A 14,791-nucleotide genomic window follows, 5' to 3' on the forward strand; every position below is an offset into this window, starting at 1 on the left:
GCCCCAGAGAGGAGTCACGCATGGCAGCTACGCATGACTTATATAGTGGGGTGTAAGATGGGGACAACTTGGGCAGGCCTCTGCCAGGGGTCCTTATGAAGAAGAGAGACTGTCCTTGGTCCTGGATGGCTCATGTATTGATCTGTCTGGAGATAGGGCCTGGGCCAGATGATCTTTTGAGGTTTTATAGTTTTAGGTGGTCAGCTTCCTTTGCTGGATAAAGTGCCCTCTGAAGGCAATCTGGCTGCCCTTTCTCCCAGCATTGTCCATAGTGGTGGTGGGAGTGGGGTCTCATACACTCAGCTCCCACCATCCTCATATATCTTTAAGTCTAGGATGATGGTGCTTCTCTTGAACTGGTTTACTCCCAAGGGGGAGTGAGAGGAGGAAGATAATGCCAGTAAGCTGGCAGAAAGCTGGCGATGAACACAAACAGGGATGTGGGAGGGAAAGAGTGGGGCAGAATGAAGAGCAAGTTTTGAGTCCACATTTTGATTGTGGTGGCCCATTTCCCACTTCCCTGGGCATTAATTTCACCAGCTATTGAACAGCCAGCAACACACCATTGAATTTACAGAGGCTGTGTCTACATAATCACAGTAACCAGCTGCGATGTGAAAACTTAGCCTATCCAACGTTTTTCTGTAGTGGCAAAAGGCCAGGAAAAAAAAGAGCAAGTCTGAGATACAGATTTGTTTTATACTTGTTACAAAAGAGGATAGTTTGTTACCTAAATGAGAATTTATGTCTGGATTCAGGTGTCAGGATGTGGAAGGGATTATTGAGCCAGATCTGAGGGGTTCAAAATGCTTGTAGATTTCAGACATGTTGTCATTTACCAGTGTCTTTCAGGAAAGCAAACAAACATCCCACCATAAGGCAAACAGGTATTAGCCTTAACAGGAGTCATGTACCAGGACCCCACTAAGCACCTTGCTCATGGTCCTTTCCCTGCTGCTCCTTTCCTCCCTTCACTGGAGATGCCTCTTAACCCCTCTGGCTGATATATGACCCATGGAATTGAGCATTTGTTTAGGTGTCATGAGGATACAGACGATATTTCATTTTCTTGGTACTCCCTGGGGCAAAGCCAAGCACAGAGCTCTGACTCACTTGAGGCTCAGGGAAGAAGAACCTTTTCATTATCCATCTGATTACATTAGAAACCTCTGCTGTTGCAAACTCCCATTTCTGTGAGCCCTCTAGGAGAAGCAGCCACTGAGTTTGACCTGTAGGGAGACCAAGGCTGTGGGAGGTTTAGAGATGTGCTTAGAGGACCTGTGGGAGGAGATCGCTCACCTGTGATCATGCAGTTTTACACAGTGTTCCCTCTCTAGCTCTTTCCAGCTTTCAATTCAACCAGCTGTATACAGGGGCATCTTACTCTGTGTAAGGGACCATGCTAGGTGCTGTGGGGGAATCAAAGATGAATTAAATCAAGCAAACAATAACCTAGCACTGAGCTAGGTGCCATGGGAGACGATGATGATAGTAAAGCGCCCTTCAGAGAGTACCTAATATGTGGCAGGCTCTGTTTTAGGTACTCTGTGTGCACTTACTTAAATCTTTACAACAACGCGAGGTAGGAATTATACCCATTTTACATATGAGGAAACTGAGGTTCAGAGAGGTTCTGTGACATGGCCATGCCCATTCAATGAAGCAGCACTGGTATTCATAGCATTATTGTCTGGCTCCAAAGCTTGCATCCTTCTCTCTACATCAGACTGAGATTAAAAAAAAAAAAAAAAAAAGGCAGCAGAATGTTCAGTGTTAGCCTTGAAGGAAATTACACACAGAATGTGATCAGGTTCCTGAGTGAGGCAGAGGTCAGGGAAGGGACGGCATGACAGAGCTGTCCGGGTGAGGAGGTTCTGCAGAGGAGCTCCCTGGATCAGGCTTTCTTGCCTCCCAAGCCAGCACTCGGTCTGCTGAGGATTTGAGAGCCAACTTGGAGTCTAATCCCACTTCCCTTACTTAATAGCTGCTAATGTGACCTTGGGCAGGATAGTAAAGTGACTAAGAGTCTGAACATTGGCATCAAACAGACCTGGGTTTATGTCCCAGGTCCACTAATTTACTAGCTGTGTGTCCTTGGGCAAGTCACTTAACCACTTTGAGCTGTGGTTTCCTCATCTGTGAAATGAAGATCATAATAGGGCCTAACTCAGAAGGCTGAGGTGAGGATTAAATGTGATAATGTGTGTGAAGTGCCTAGCACAGAGTAATAGTGAAAATAGCAGCCAGGAGTTATTAAGTGCTTACCACGTGCTAGGCATTATGCCCCAAATGCCTTGTGTACATTGTATGATTGAATGCTGATAATAATATCATGAGGTGGACACTATTATTATTGACATCATATAGAGGAGCAAACCAAGTCTCAGAGCAGTTGCCCAAGCCCGCAGGGCTGGTAGGTGGCCCAGCTGCAATACAAAGTACCCAGTAAATGAGACTAAAAATGATAAAGAATTGGAAGTGTGAGGCCTTAGCTTCATGAGGTACACTAGAGGCTCTGGAGCCCTGAAGGAGGATTTTTGCCCCTTCTGTAGCCCAGGTAGGAGAGAGGAGATGCACCCTTTCTTTTGAGCAGGAGACACTGGCTGCAGTAGAGGCACTTCCTCTGCCTCCAAAGGCAGCAGGTCAGAGGCTCCCAGGAGTGAGGGATGTCGGCTCCCTCTGGGCAGACTTGCTTTGCTCTCTCGTAATTATAATTCATCAGTCTTTGGTGAGCAAGGATTCCCTCAGCCCAGAAATTCTAGATGCACCGCGTTTCCTGGTAAGCAAGAGAGAGCTCGGAGCAGCCCTTTGCAGTTGCCTGGTGAAGATTAACTGCCAAGTCATCCAGGGGCTGAAATCACATCACATGTTCAGGGAGAGCCTGGGAGCCCTGAACTGGGGGCTGGGGTGTGAGGCCGCCAAAGCATGGAGTGTGAAAAGCCTACTGAGTCTGGAACCAAGAAAGGGCTCCTTCTTCCTTATGCCCTAGCAGCTTCTCCTGTGGGACAAGGTAAACAGGTCACCAACATCAACACCAACACGCAGTGCTGCAGAATTGAGGGCAAAGGGGAGTATATGCTGTTCGCTCGAAAGACTCTGGCTGTCCCTTTACCATCCATGGGCTTTGTCCATCACTTTGTCCAGAAATCTGTGCTGGCCCCCAAACTTCTCAAGAAATGGTCTTTGGGTTGCAATCTGGTTTGAAGGTGGGTACGCAGCTGCCATGCTCTTCGCAAGACAGGTGCCGTTGTCCGTATCAGTTGCTGAAAGAGATTTTGCGGGGGCTAAAGCTCTTCCAAGTTGCCTTTGTATTACCACTGCCAGGATTTACTCTCTAACCATATTTGTTGAAACCATCAAAGGTTAAAGCAAAACATAACAAAAGTTATAGCAATAGGCGCCATACAGCTGACTTTTTAAGGCATTGGCTCCTGTAGGCTCCACTGCTACAATCAGGATCCGGACTTCTGAAATGTCAGAGGCAGAAGGACCCTACAGATCATCTGGTCCCGGGGCAGCAAACTATAATCCCATGGAACAGATCCAGCCTTGTTCCTGTTCTTGTAAATCAAGTTTTACTGGAACACAGCCATGCCCATTCGCTTGGGTATTGTCTATGGGTGCTTTCACGGTGCCACGGCAGAGCTGTGGAGCTGCAACAGAGATGGGCTATCTTGCAAAGCCTAGAGTATTCACTCTCTAATTCTTTACAGAAAATGTTTGTTGCATGTTCTATAAATATTGTTGCATCAAGTGTTTGTTGACCTAGTCTAACTCTCTTATTTTACATGTAGGGACACAAAGGCCCAGAAAGGGGGAGGGATTTACCTAAGGCAGAACCGGGGTCCATAGCCTGGAGATGTAACTCCACCCCCCTGGCCTTTTTTTATTTCCCCCAACTGCTGTCATCAATTTCTGCAGCCTGACAAGGACTCTGAGTTTGAATCCTATCTTTGACTGATCAGATGTGTGATCTTGGGCAAGCTACATAACTTCTTTCAGCCTCCATTTTTTCATCTGAGACCTGGGGATAATGCTTTCTATTTCTTGAGATAATGCACAACAACATAGGTAGTTGCAAGAATGAAAGGAGCTATATCGCCTGAAATGCTTAGGCTGAGACCTGGCTCGTAAAAAACACCCAGCCAAAAGCAGAACTACTGCTACACTGATATCCTCTGTCATTTTGTGTGTATTGGTCTTATTCCCCACCTCCAAATTTCATAAGAAAAGGGATACCTCCTTCCCAGTGGTTCTTTAACTTTTTGGGTCTTAGCCCTTATTGAGAATCTACTGAAAGCTGTGGACACATTGCTTTACTCCACACTTTTTCTGAATTCCTTATAGGGGCTTCTTCAGTGCCAAGTTCTTGGCAGGGGCCCCTGATCAATTGATCTTCACTCTGTCACTTCTTATTTTTGTTTGCTGAGGCTCTCCCCTGCTAACTCTATCTTGGTGTAACCTCTTTCACTCTTGAGCAACAGAACTAATCCAGTGTTTTACCATTGATTATAGAGCAGAACTTGCCCTGAATAAAGTAAATGGACGCTGGCCTTTCTTGTCCTCCCAGAGCTCACAGTCTAAGATGAATAACGGGAATGTGCATCTGAGGATGCAGAGAGAATTATGCCTGACATTGGACAGTGATGTGAGTTAAATAAGGAAACACAAGAGTACATGACATAGGTCTCATGTTTCTCCAATCTTCCTCTTCTTTCTCTTTTGGGTTCTTTGAACAAAACTATCCAACCCCTTTCGGGGGATTTAAACTTGTGGTAGCCACCAAGTTCAGAAAGGTCTAAAGGAAGTGGTGGGAACCTTTTTCCTTGGGGGCATCTAAAAATTGTATCTGGACAAAGTGTTAGAGCTCAGCTTTGGAGAAGACCGACCAGGCCCCTGGGGAGCAAGGCAAGAAAGTGATATCATAGAGTGATTTCTGCCTTCTCTGGCAGAGACCCTGGGATGGTGGTGGGCATGCTTGGGAAATGTGTGTGACATCACTTCAGGCCCCGTGGGCATGGCAAAAGAGGGAGGAGTGTGAGAAAGAGGCAGTTTTCTTTGCCCATCTCCATCGTGTCCTGAGGAATGCTGGGACAGGAAATGCCCAGCGTTTCTCAACTGTTTACTGGACGCCAGACCAACGGATTTGGAAGGTTGCCTTGGGAGTCATGAAAAGATGAAGGGAAAAGGAGGAGGAGCCTTGGTTTTCTGCCTCTTGGGGGACTGCCCTGGTAAGTGCTCGGAGGTAGGATATATGGAAGATTTTGTGGAAACTTCTAGATAGGTGCACCTGGGATAATGGCAGTTAGCTGCACGGTATGAATTACAAGTTCTTGTAAGTGCTTCCAAATAGCTCCCCAATCTTTGGAGTGCTATCCATTAGACATAAACATTGCCTTCTTCCGACAGCCTTATTTAATTAATTATGAGTGCAGTTATCACCAAGAATGCGCCAAGCTAATACATAGGCATCATCTCATTTAACCCTCCAAACAACCCTTTTGTGGAAGACACTATTGGTTCCAATTTACAGGTGAGGAAAACTGAGGATAAGAGTGATTAAGTTGCTCATGATTATTCAGAGATGGGATTAGAACAGAGGTGGTTTGACTCAAAGTTGATACTTTCACTTCTCTGATAACTCAAGTTTGGCTGCAAGCTGACCTCACTGATAAACAAAATGACAGGAATTTCTGGGCACCTCAGCAGGCCAGAGACATGGGTCAGAGAGGCAGAAGTTGCTTGGTCGCTGTGCTACCGCACAACACAAACACGGGCCCTTCTCTCGGGTTGGATCTGAGAGTTGCATCTCTCCTCCTAACCCCTCCCTGGGACCCTTAAGTGAGGTCAAGGGCTTGTATCAAGGCTTGAGCCTTAGTTCTTGCAAGAAGAAGGGTGGGAGACCTGATTGCCTTTAAGGATTGTAAAGGTTATTGATTCTATGATAGTAATCAACTGTTGTTTATCTCAGGGAGTGAGAGAGAGAGAGAGGGAAAGCAAGCACAGATATAGCCTCCAAAGACAGCATGAGAGATGTCAGTTAGACCTAAGGAAGTAGCTTATGAAGCATCAGATCAAATTCTAGTCTCTGCCACTTCCTAGCTTTGTAACTTTACTTCATTTATTTAAGATTCTATTTATTTATAAAATGGGGATTTTAATAGTATTTACTGCACTAAGTTGTTATGAGGATTAAATGAAACTTTGCCTGGCACCTAGAAAGCTCTCAAAAAGTCTTAGTTGTTGTTGATGTTTGCATAGTCTTAAAAACGTACAACAGGTTTCTCAATATCTGGCATATTTAGGTACAGATTTTCCTAGTTGATCTCTCAGTGATACTTTCAACCCTTTACTTGCCAGTTGATACAAATAATTTCTTTCTTTGTCCCTTATAAATAGCCCTGAATAAACAGTGGCTGGAAAAATAAGAAAAATATAAAGAACACTAACGTTTGTTAAGAGCTTACTGTGTGCTAGGCTGGTGTTGTGTGCTTTACATGCACTATCTCATTTCGATACAAGAATTCTATCAGATAGGCAGAAATAACACACCTGGCCTTTGAGAAGCAACTTGTGAGATTGGCTCTACTACACCTAGAGAGCCCAGGACTTGCTGGAGATATTCCTTCACACAGAGAACTCAAAGTGAGGTTGGATACAGAGGCAGTACGGGTGTTGGTGGCCTTGGGGAATGGGGTGTGTGGGCAGTGGGCCCTGTGAGCTTGCTCTGCAGAGGGAAAGGGAAATGGCTTGATCCAGCAGACAGGGCAGCCAGCTCTCAGTCTGTAATTCTTGGTCCCTGATACAATTAGTGTCAACAGGAACTTTCCGTGTCTATCAGACCAAAGAGGCTCACAGACTACAAACCATCACATCAGAGGCCGACCATTCATGCCCTAGAAAGGCAGAGAAGGAAGGGGGACCCATGTGAACTTCTACTGACTCCCAATACTGCAGAGAGAACCAGATCCATGAGAAGGGAAAGAAGGAAAGGAGGGAAAAGGGTAGGGAACAGACTTCAGTGAATATATATTTTCAAGTAAAAAAATTCAGTCTGGAGCTGTTTTCTCTCAAGTCAAGCTGTCCCTAAAACAGCTGGACCAGTTCCAGGTATAAAAGCTCAAACCTTTGTTGTCACCTGAAAATTTAGTGTTCCTTTGCTCAGTCTGGAGGACTACCCGCTTCACCTTTTCTCGGTGCTGCTCCACTGGGAACCTAGGAATTTAGAAAGAAATAGGGAGAATTTAGCAGGCAAAAGTTTGCCTACACAGCCAGTGATGCTCACACTTTACTGAGCATAAGAGTCACCTAGAGTGAGCCTTAAAATGTAGATTCTTGGGTCCTAGCCCCAGATATTTTGATCCAGTAGGTCTGAAGTGAGGTTCAGGAATTTATATTTTTCACAAGCAACCCAAGTGATTCTATTGCAGAAGACCAGCAGACCACATTTTGAGAAACATCATTTTAGTCCATCATCCCCATTTTACAGATCACCAAATAGAGGCCCAGGAAGTATAAATGACTTAGCTGAATGTCTCATAGAGAGGGTTCTTGGGAGGGTCTACGTCTTAAACTTAGGCTTTCTGCTAGTTTTACCATGGCTGGACCCATTAAAAATAACTTGGGCCTCCACCTGTTGTGGCTTACTCCTTACTAGGGGCCTATGGTTCTTCACATCTCAAGTCAGGGGTCAGTTCCTCAGGAAGACTGCCTTGCCCTTCCCCACCCCAGTCTAGGTGAGGTTCTTTTCTCCTCTGCTCTCAGAAAACCACATCCCTCTCCTTCGTGGCATTCCACCTGGTTGGTGTTTACTCCTCCACATGATTATTGGATCAATATCTGCCTAGAATTCAGACTCAATGAGAGCAGGCAGTCTTTTTGCCCATCTGAGGAGCTAGCACACTGCCTGATGGATTGTATGTGCTCAATAAATGTTTATTAGCTGAGTAATATACTGAATGAATGAACGAGTGAATAAAAAGGGAAGGTTGATTTCAGCCTTAACTGAAAGTCAAAATAAAGAAAAACTTGTGAAACTTTTATCCTTCGATAGGCTTTCTCTGTTTAGACATTTTTTGTTGTTGTTCTTGTTTTTGACCCACTATTTGATCCCAACATCTAACCCCATCCCTAAAACCAGAGCTTCTTTTTTTTAAGCACTTTTATTGAGATACAGTTAACATACAATAAACTGCATATATTTAGAGTGTACAATTTGTTATTTTTTCTTATTAGTAATGTATATATGGCAATCCCAATCTCCCAATTCATTCCTCCCCGCCCCCCCCCACCCCGCTTTCCCCACCCTGCTTTCCCCACTTGGTGTCCATATGTTTGTTCTCTACATCTGTGTCTCTATTTCTGCCTTGCAAACTGGTTGATTTGTACCATTTTTCTATATTCCGTGTATATGTGTTAATATATTTGTAAACCCAGAACTTCTTGCAGGCACAATTGTGTACAATGAGGTTTGCTTTGTTTGATTGTCTGTATATTTATATCTTTAATCTTTCTATTTTTCTAGCGAATTTTGTGTTGGAAATCCATTCTCCTCTAGGCAATCCTCCCTTCCTTTCAACACTGACCCTTGCCCAAGATCCCAATGCTCTCTTACAGGTGTGAGGTGATGTCTCACTGTGGTTTTGATTTGCATTTTCCTGATGGTTAGTGATGCTGAGCATCTTTTCATGCGTCACCTTTTCATGGCCATTTGTATGTATTCTTTGGAAAAATATCTATTTAGGTCCCCTGCCCATTTTTAAATTGGGTTGTTTGTTTTTTTAATATTAAGTTGTATTAGTTTTTTATATATTTTGGATATTAATCTCTTACTGAATAGATCATTTGCAAATATCTTTTCCCATTCAGCAGGCTGCCTTTTTGTTTTATTGATAGTTTTCTTTGCTGTGTAAAAGCTTTTTAGTTTGATATAGTCCCATGTGCTTATTTGCTTTTGTTTCCCATCAAAAAGACAACAAATAACAAGTGTTGGCAAGGATGTGGAGAAAAGCGAATGCTCTTGCACTGTTAGTGGAAATATAAATTAGTGCAGCCACCATGGAAAACAGTATGGAACTTCCTCAAAAATTAAAAATAGAACTGCTATATAATCTGGCAATTGAACTTCTGGGTATTTACTCGAAGAAAACAAAAACACTAATTAGAAAGGATATACGTACTCCAATGTTCACTGCAGCATTATTTACAATAGCCAAGATATGGAAGCAACCTAAGTGCCCATAAATAGATGGATAAAGATGTGATATAAAATACAATCTTCCAAGACTGAACCAGGAAGAAATAGAAACCATGAACAGACCAATCACAAATATGGAAATTGAGATTGTGATTAAAATCTCCCAACAAACAAAAGCCCAGGGCTAGATGGCTTCACAGGTGAATTCTATCAAACATTTAGAAACGAGCTAACACCTATCCTTCTCAAACTCTTCTAAAACATAGCAGAAGGACGAACACTCCCAAACTCAAACTACGAGGCCACCATCACCCTGATACCAAAACCAGGCAAAGATGTCACAAAAAAAGAAAATTACAGGCCAATACCACTGATGAATATAGATGCAAAAATCCTCAACAAAATACTAGCTAACAGAATCCAACAGCACATTAAAAAGATCATACACCATGATCAAGTGGGGTTTATCCCTGGGATGCAAGGATTCTTCAATAGATGCAAATCAATCAATGTGATACATCATATCAACAAACTGAAGGATAAAAACCATATGATCATCTCAATAGATGCAGAAAAAGCTTTTGACAAAATTCAACATCCATATATGATAAAAGCTCTCCAGAAAATGGGCATAGAAGGAAATTACCTCAACATAATAAAAGCCATATATGACAAACCAAAAGCCAACATTGTTCTAAATGGTGAAAAACTGAAAGAATTCCCTGTAAGAACAGGAACAAGACAGGGGTGCCCACTCTCACCATTATTATTCAACATAGTTTTGGAAGTTTTAGCCACAGCAATCAGAGAAGAAAATGAAATAAAAGGAATCCAAATTGGAAAAGAAGAAGTAAAACTGACACTCGTTGCAGATGACATGTTATACATAGAAAAGCCTAAAGATTCTACCAGAAAACTGCTAGCACTAATTGATGAATTTAGTAAAGTAGCAGGATATAAAATTAATGTGCAGAAATCTCTTGCATTCCTATACACTAACAATGAAAGAGCAGAAAGAGAAATTAAGGAAACTCTCTCATTTACCATTGCAACAAAAAGAATAAAATACCTAGGAATAAACCTGCCTAAAGAGGCAAAAGTCCTGTATGCAGAAAACTATAAGACATTGATGAAAGAAATCAAAGACGACACAAACAGATGGAGGGACACACCATGTTCTTGGATTGGAAGAATCAACATTGTGAAAATGACTATACTATCCAAAGCCATTTACAGATTCAACACAATCCCTATCAAATTACCAATGGCATTTTTCACAGAACTAGAACAAGAAATCTTATGATTTGTATGGAAACACAAAAGACCCCGAATAGCCAAAGCAATCTTGAGAAGGAAAGATGGAGTTGGTGGAATTAGGCTTCCTGACTTCAAACTGTACTACAAGGCCACAGTGATCAAGACAGTATGGTACTGGCACAAAAACAGAAAGGAAGATCAATGGAACAGAATAGAGAACTCAGAGGTAAACCTAAGCACATATGGGCACCTTATCTTTGACAAAAGAGGCAAGAACACACAATGGAGAAAAGACAGCCTCTTCAATAAGCGGAGCTGGGAAAACTGGACAGCAACATGTAAAAGAATGACATTAGAACACTTCCTAACACCATACACAAAAATAAACTCAAAGTGGATTAAAGACCTAAATGTAAGGCCAGACACTATAAAACTCCTAGAGGAAAACATAGGCAGAACACTCTATGATATACATCAAAGCAAGATCCTTTTTGACCCACCTCCTAGAATATTGGACATAAAATCAAGAATAAACAAATTGGACCTAATGAGACTTAACAGCTTTTGCTCAGCGAAAGAAACCATAAACAAGACAAGAAGACAACCCTCAGAATGGGAGAAAATACTTGCCAATGAAGCAACGGACAAAGGATTAATCTCCAAAATATACAAGCAGCTCATGCAGCTTAACACCAAAAAAGCAACTAACCCAATCCACAAACGGGCAGAAGATCTAAATAGACATTTCTCCAAAGAAGACATAGAGATGGCCAACAAACACATGAAAATATGCTCAACATCACTAATCATTAGAGAAATGCAAGTCAAAGCCACAATGAGGTACCACCTCATACTGGTCAGAATGGCCATCATCAAAACATCTAGAAACAATAAATGTTGGAGAGGGTGTGGAGAAAAGGGAACTCTCCTGCACTGTTGGTGGGAATGTAAGTTGGTATAGCTGCTATGGAAAACAGTTTGGAGGTTCCTTTAAAAACTACAAATAGAACTACCATATGATCCAGTAATCCCACTCCTGGGCATATACCCAAAGAAAACCATAATCCAAAAAGAAACATGCACCGTAATGTTCACTGCAGTACTATTTACAATAGCCAGGACATGGAAGCAACCTAAATGCCCATCAACAGATGAATGGATAAAGAAGATGTGGCATATATATACAATGGAATATTAGCCATAAAAAGGAATGAAATGGAGCTATATGTAATGAAGTAGATAGACTGAGAGTCTGTCGCACAGAGTGAAGTAAGCCAGAAAGAGAAAAACAAATACTGTATGCTAACTCATATATATGGAATCTAAAAAAAAAAAAAAAAGATACTGATGAACCCAGTGGCAGGGCAAGAATAAGGATGCAGTTGCAGGGAATGGACTGGAGGACACAGGGTTGGAGGGGCAAAGGGGAAGCTGGGACGAAGTGAGAGAGTAGCATAGACATATATACACTACCAAGTATAAAACAGATAGCTAGTGGGAAGTTGCTGTATAACAAAGGGAGATCAACTCGATGATGGGTGATGCCTAAGAGGGCCAGGACAGGGAGACTGGGAGGGAGTCGCGGGAGGGAGGGGATATGGGGATATATGTATAAATACAGCTGATTCACTTTGGTGTACCTCAAAAGCTGTTACAAGAATGTAAAGCAATTATATTCCAGTAAAGAGCTTAAAAAAAAAAAAGATGTGATATATGTATACACACACACACACACACACACACACACTAGAATATTACTCAGCTGTAAAAAATGAAATCTTCTCATTTGTGACAACATGGATGGATCTAGAGGGTATTATCCTAAGTGAAATAAGTCAGAGAAAGACACTGCGTGAATCTTATTTATATGTGCAATCCAAAAAACAAACAAACAAAACAAAAGGAATACAGACTCATAGGTATAGAGAACAAACAGAGGGGTGATGGGGTGGGCAAAATAGGTGAAAAGGATTAGGAGGTACAAATCTCCAGTTATAAAGTAAACAAGTCACAGGGATGTGATATACAGCATAAGGAATATGGTTAATAATGTTGTAATAACTCTGTACAGGGACAGATGGTTACTAGCCTTATTGTGGTGGTCATTTCATCATATATGCAAATATGAAATCATTATGTAGCATATCTGAAACTAACATAACATTGTACAGCAACTGTATTTCAATAAAAATAAAGCTCCCAGTTCTCTCACATCGCTTCCAGTCACCCCTAATCCTGGCCTTTCTAACCTGTCCAACGTCCTGTTTCCTGAAGGCCCTGTATCAGGAAAACTCTTTAAAGCGACGGCTTCCTGCCAACGGTGGACAATGACCTAATCTGTTGTTCTTTCTCCTCTGCTTTAATTTGATCATCATTCTTAACCAAGGAGCTGGTCAAACCTTTGATATTAGGAATCATCCTCTATGGAGCCCAAGAAGCAGTGATGATAGGAGGAAGTTTCTAATGATCAGCAAATACATATTGAGCCCTAAGTTAGGGTCTGAGTGACATACAAAGATGGATAAAGAGCATTTCTTCTTCTCAAGGATTTTTATGCGAAGGCAGGCATTCAATAACAGTGTGGGAGACTTCAGTATCTAGTTGCTTCTCAAGCAAATGATGGTTAACCACATTATGAGTTTAAACTGGACTGTGTATATAATACACCTTATATTAGGCCTGACACATAGTAGGCCCAGTCAGTACTGTTAATTCTTCTTCCCTCTTAGGGAGGGAGAGATTTTTCAGGGCTGGAGTAGGTTAGCTGGTCTCCACTGAGGCGGGGCGCTCTCTTAGCAGCTCTGGGAGCATATTCAACTTGTGAAGAAATTTTTTCAATTCCATAAATGTACCCATTTTTATTCAGAACTGATTTCTATTAAGAAACAATTACAGAATACATATATATACATACATGTATATGTATAACTGAATCACTTTGCTGTAACTAATATAACATTGTAAATCAACTATACTTCAGTTAAAAAAAAAAAACCCAATTACAGTTGACCCTTGAATAACAGGGGTGGGGAGGTGGGGGAGAGGAAGGGTTTAGGGGTCAAGACGGGAGGGTTTACAGTCAGCCCTGGCCTTCTGTATCCAAGGTTCCAACTGGGGATTGTGGAGTTCTGTAGACAGTACGTATTTATTGAAACAAAATCCATGTATACGTGGACCCGCATAGTTCCAAGACAAGTTGCTCAAGGGTCAACTGTATTCTCTTCACATTCAAGCAGGTCTCCGAGGACCCAGGTGACCCACACCTTCTCACTTGCTGTGTGTACGCAGCAGGAGAGAGTATCAGGGCTGGAAGGGACTGCAGAGGTTGTGTCGCTCCTCCCTCACGTCACAGATGGTGGAACCAAGGCCAGACAGGCGACGTGACTGTGGTCACTCAGAGCCAGAACCAGAACCGAGCCCTCGAATGTCCAGCCCCAAACTCTTAAAAATAAATATGCTTAACATAACTGTATAGTGTTTGCATTATTTAACTACTAAGCAAATGAAAATAGCTTTAAAAATGATCAAAGTACTGTATGTGCTTATGGTAAAGTTATGAAAAGGTATATAGAAAACAAAAGGGAAACATTATAAATCAACTATACTCCAAAAAATTTTTTAAAAAGTATTCTTAATATGTTAAAAAAAAAAAGAACATAAGGGAAATCAACTTTTTATTGCACTATCCAGACAGGGCATCTCGATAAACATTTTGGCAAATATTTTTCAGACTTCACACACACACACACACACGCACGCATGCATGCACACCCTGCTGCTTGAGGCCCTAGCCTCCATTCTACATCACTTTGTACCCACAGCTGTCTGCTAAGATCCCCACCTCTCAGACCCAGGCTGATCCTCCTCTGTGGCTCTAGGGGTGGACACTCTGACCCAATCAGAGCCAATGAGGGCCCAGGGACTTTTTTCTCATGGGATTTGAAGATGAGACTACATAAGGTTCGAAGCAAGATCTGGAGGTCTTCCAGCTGTCATGCGACCACAGTGAGGGCACCTATCTGGGTCTGGAGCTGAATGAAGCTGAGAGATATAGTCCGTCCTTCCCACACTCTCCCATAGGACTTACTAGAATAATCGCCGTGCGTTGGAGTAGCTAGCTGGCTCTTACCAGCAGATTCAATTCTTAAAGGACTTTGAGCACATCACTTTATCTCTCTGGGCCCAGTTTCCTCACCTCTAAAGTGGGATAATACTTGGGAGAGAACAGTGAGAATAGTCTACTACTACTGCTATCTGTACCAATAATAGTAATGAAATTTACAACTGCCTCTGTTAGTTGTTTGCTGTGATCAGGACTTAAGCCAAGCAGTTTAACGT

The 14,791-nt window shown here is 42.3% G+C and overlaps 1 long non-coding RNA gene across 1 annotated transcript in view; it reads right to left on the reverse strand.

The window, feature by feature from the left end:
* The window catches only part of LOC130850411 (uncharacterized), a 48,452-nt gene that overhangs the window by 1,983 nt on the left and 31,678 nt on the right, over nucleotides 1-14,791 (reverse strand). The window contains exon 2 of the long non-coding RNA XR_009052880.1: nucleotides 7,139-7,215. This is a non-coding gene — a long non-coding RNA (uncharacterized LOC130850411). The remainder of the gene's footprint in view (nucleotides 1-7,138; nucleotides 7,216-14,791) is intronic.

This window comes from Hippopotamus amphibius, chromosome 1 (assembly GCF_030028045.1).
Source record: "Hippopotamus amphibius kiboko isolate mHipAmp2 chromosome 1, mHipAmp2.hap2, whole genome shotgun sequence".
NCBI classification, from domain to species: Eukaryota; Metazoa; Chordata; class Mammalia; order Artiodactyla; family Hippopotamidae; genus Hippopotamus; species Hippopotamus amphibius.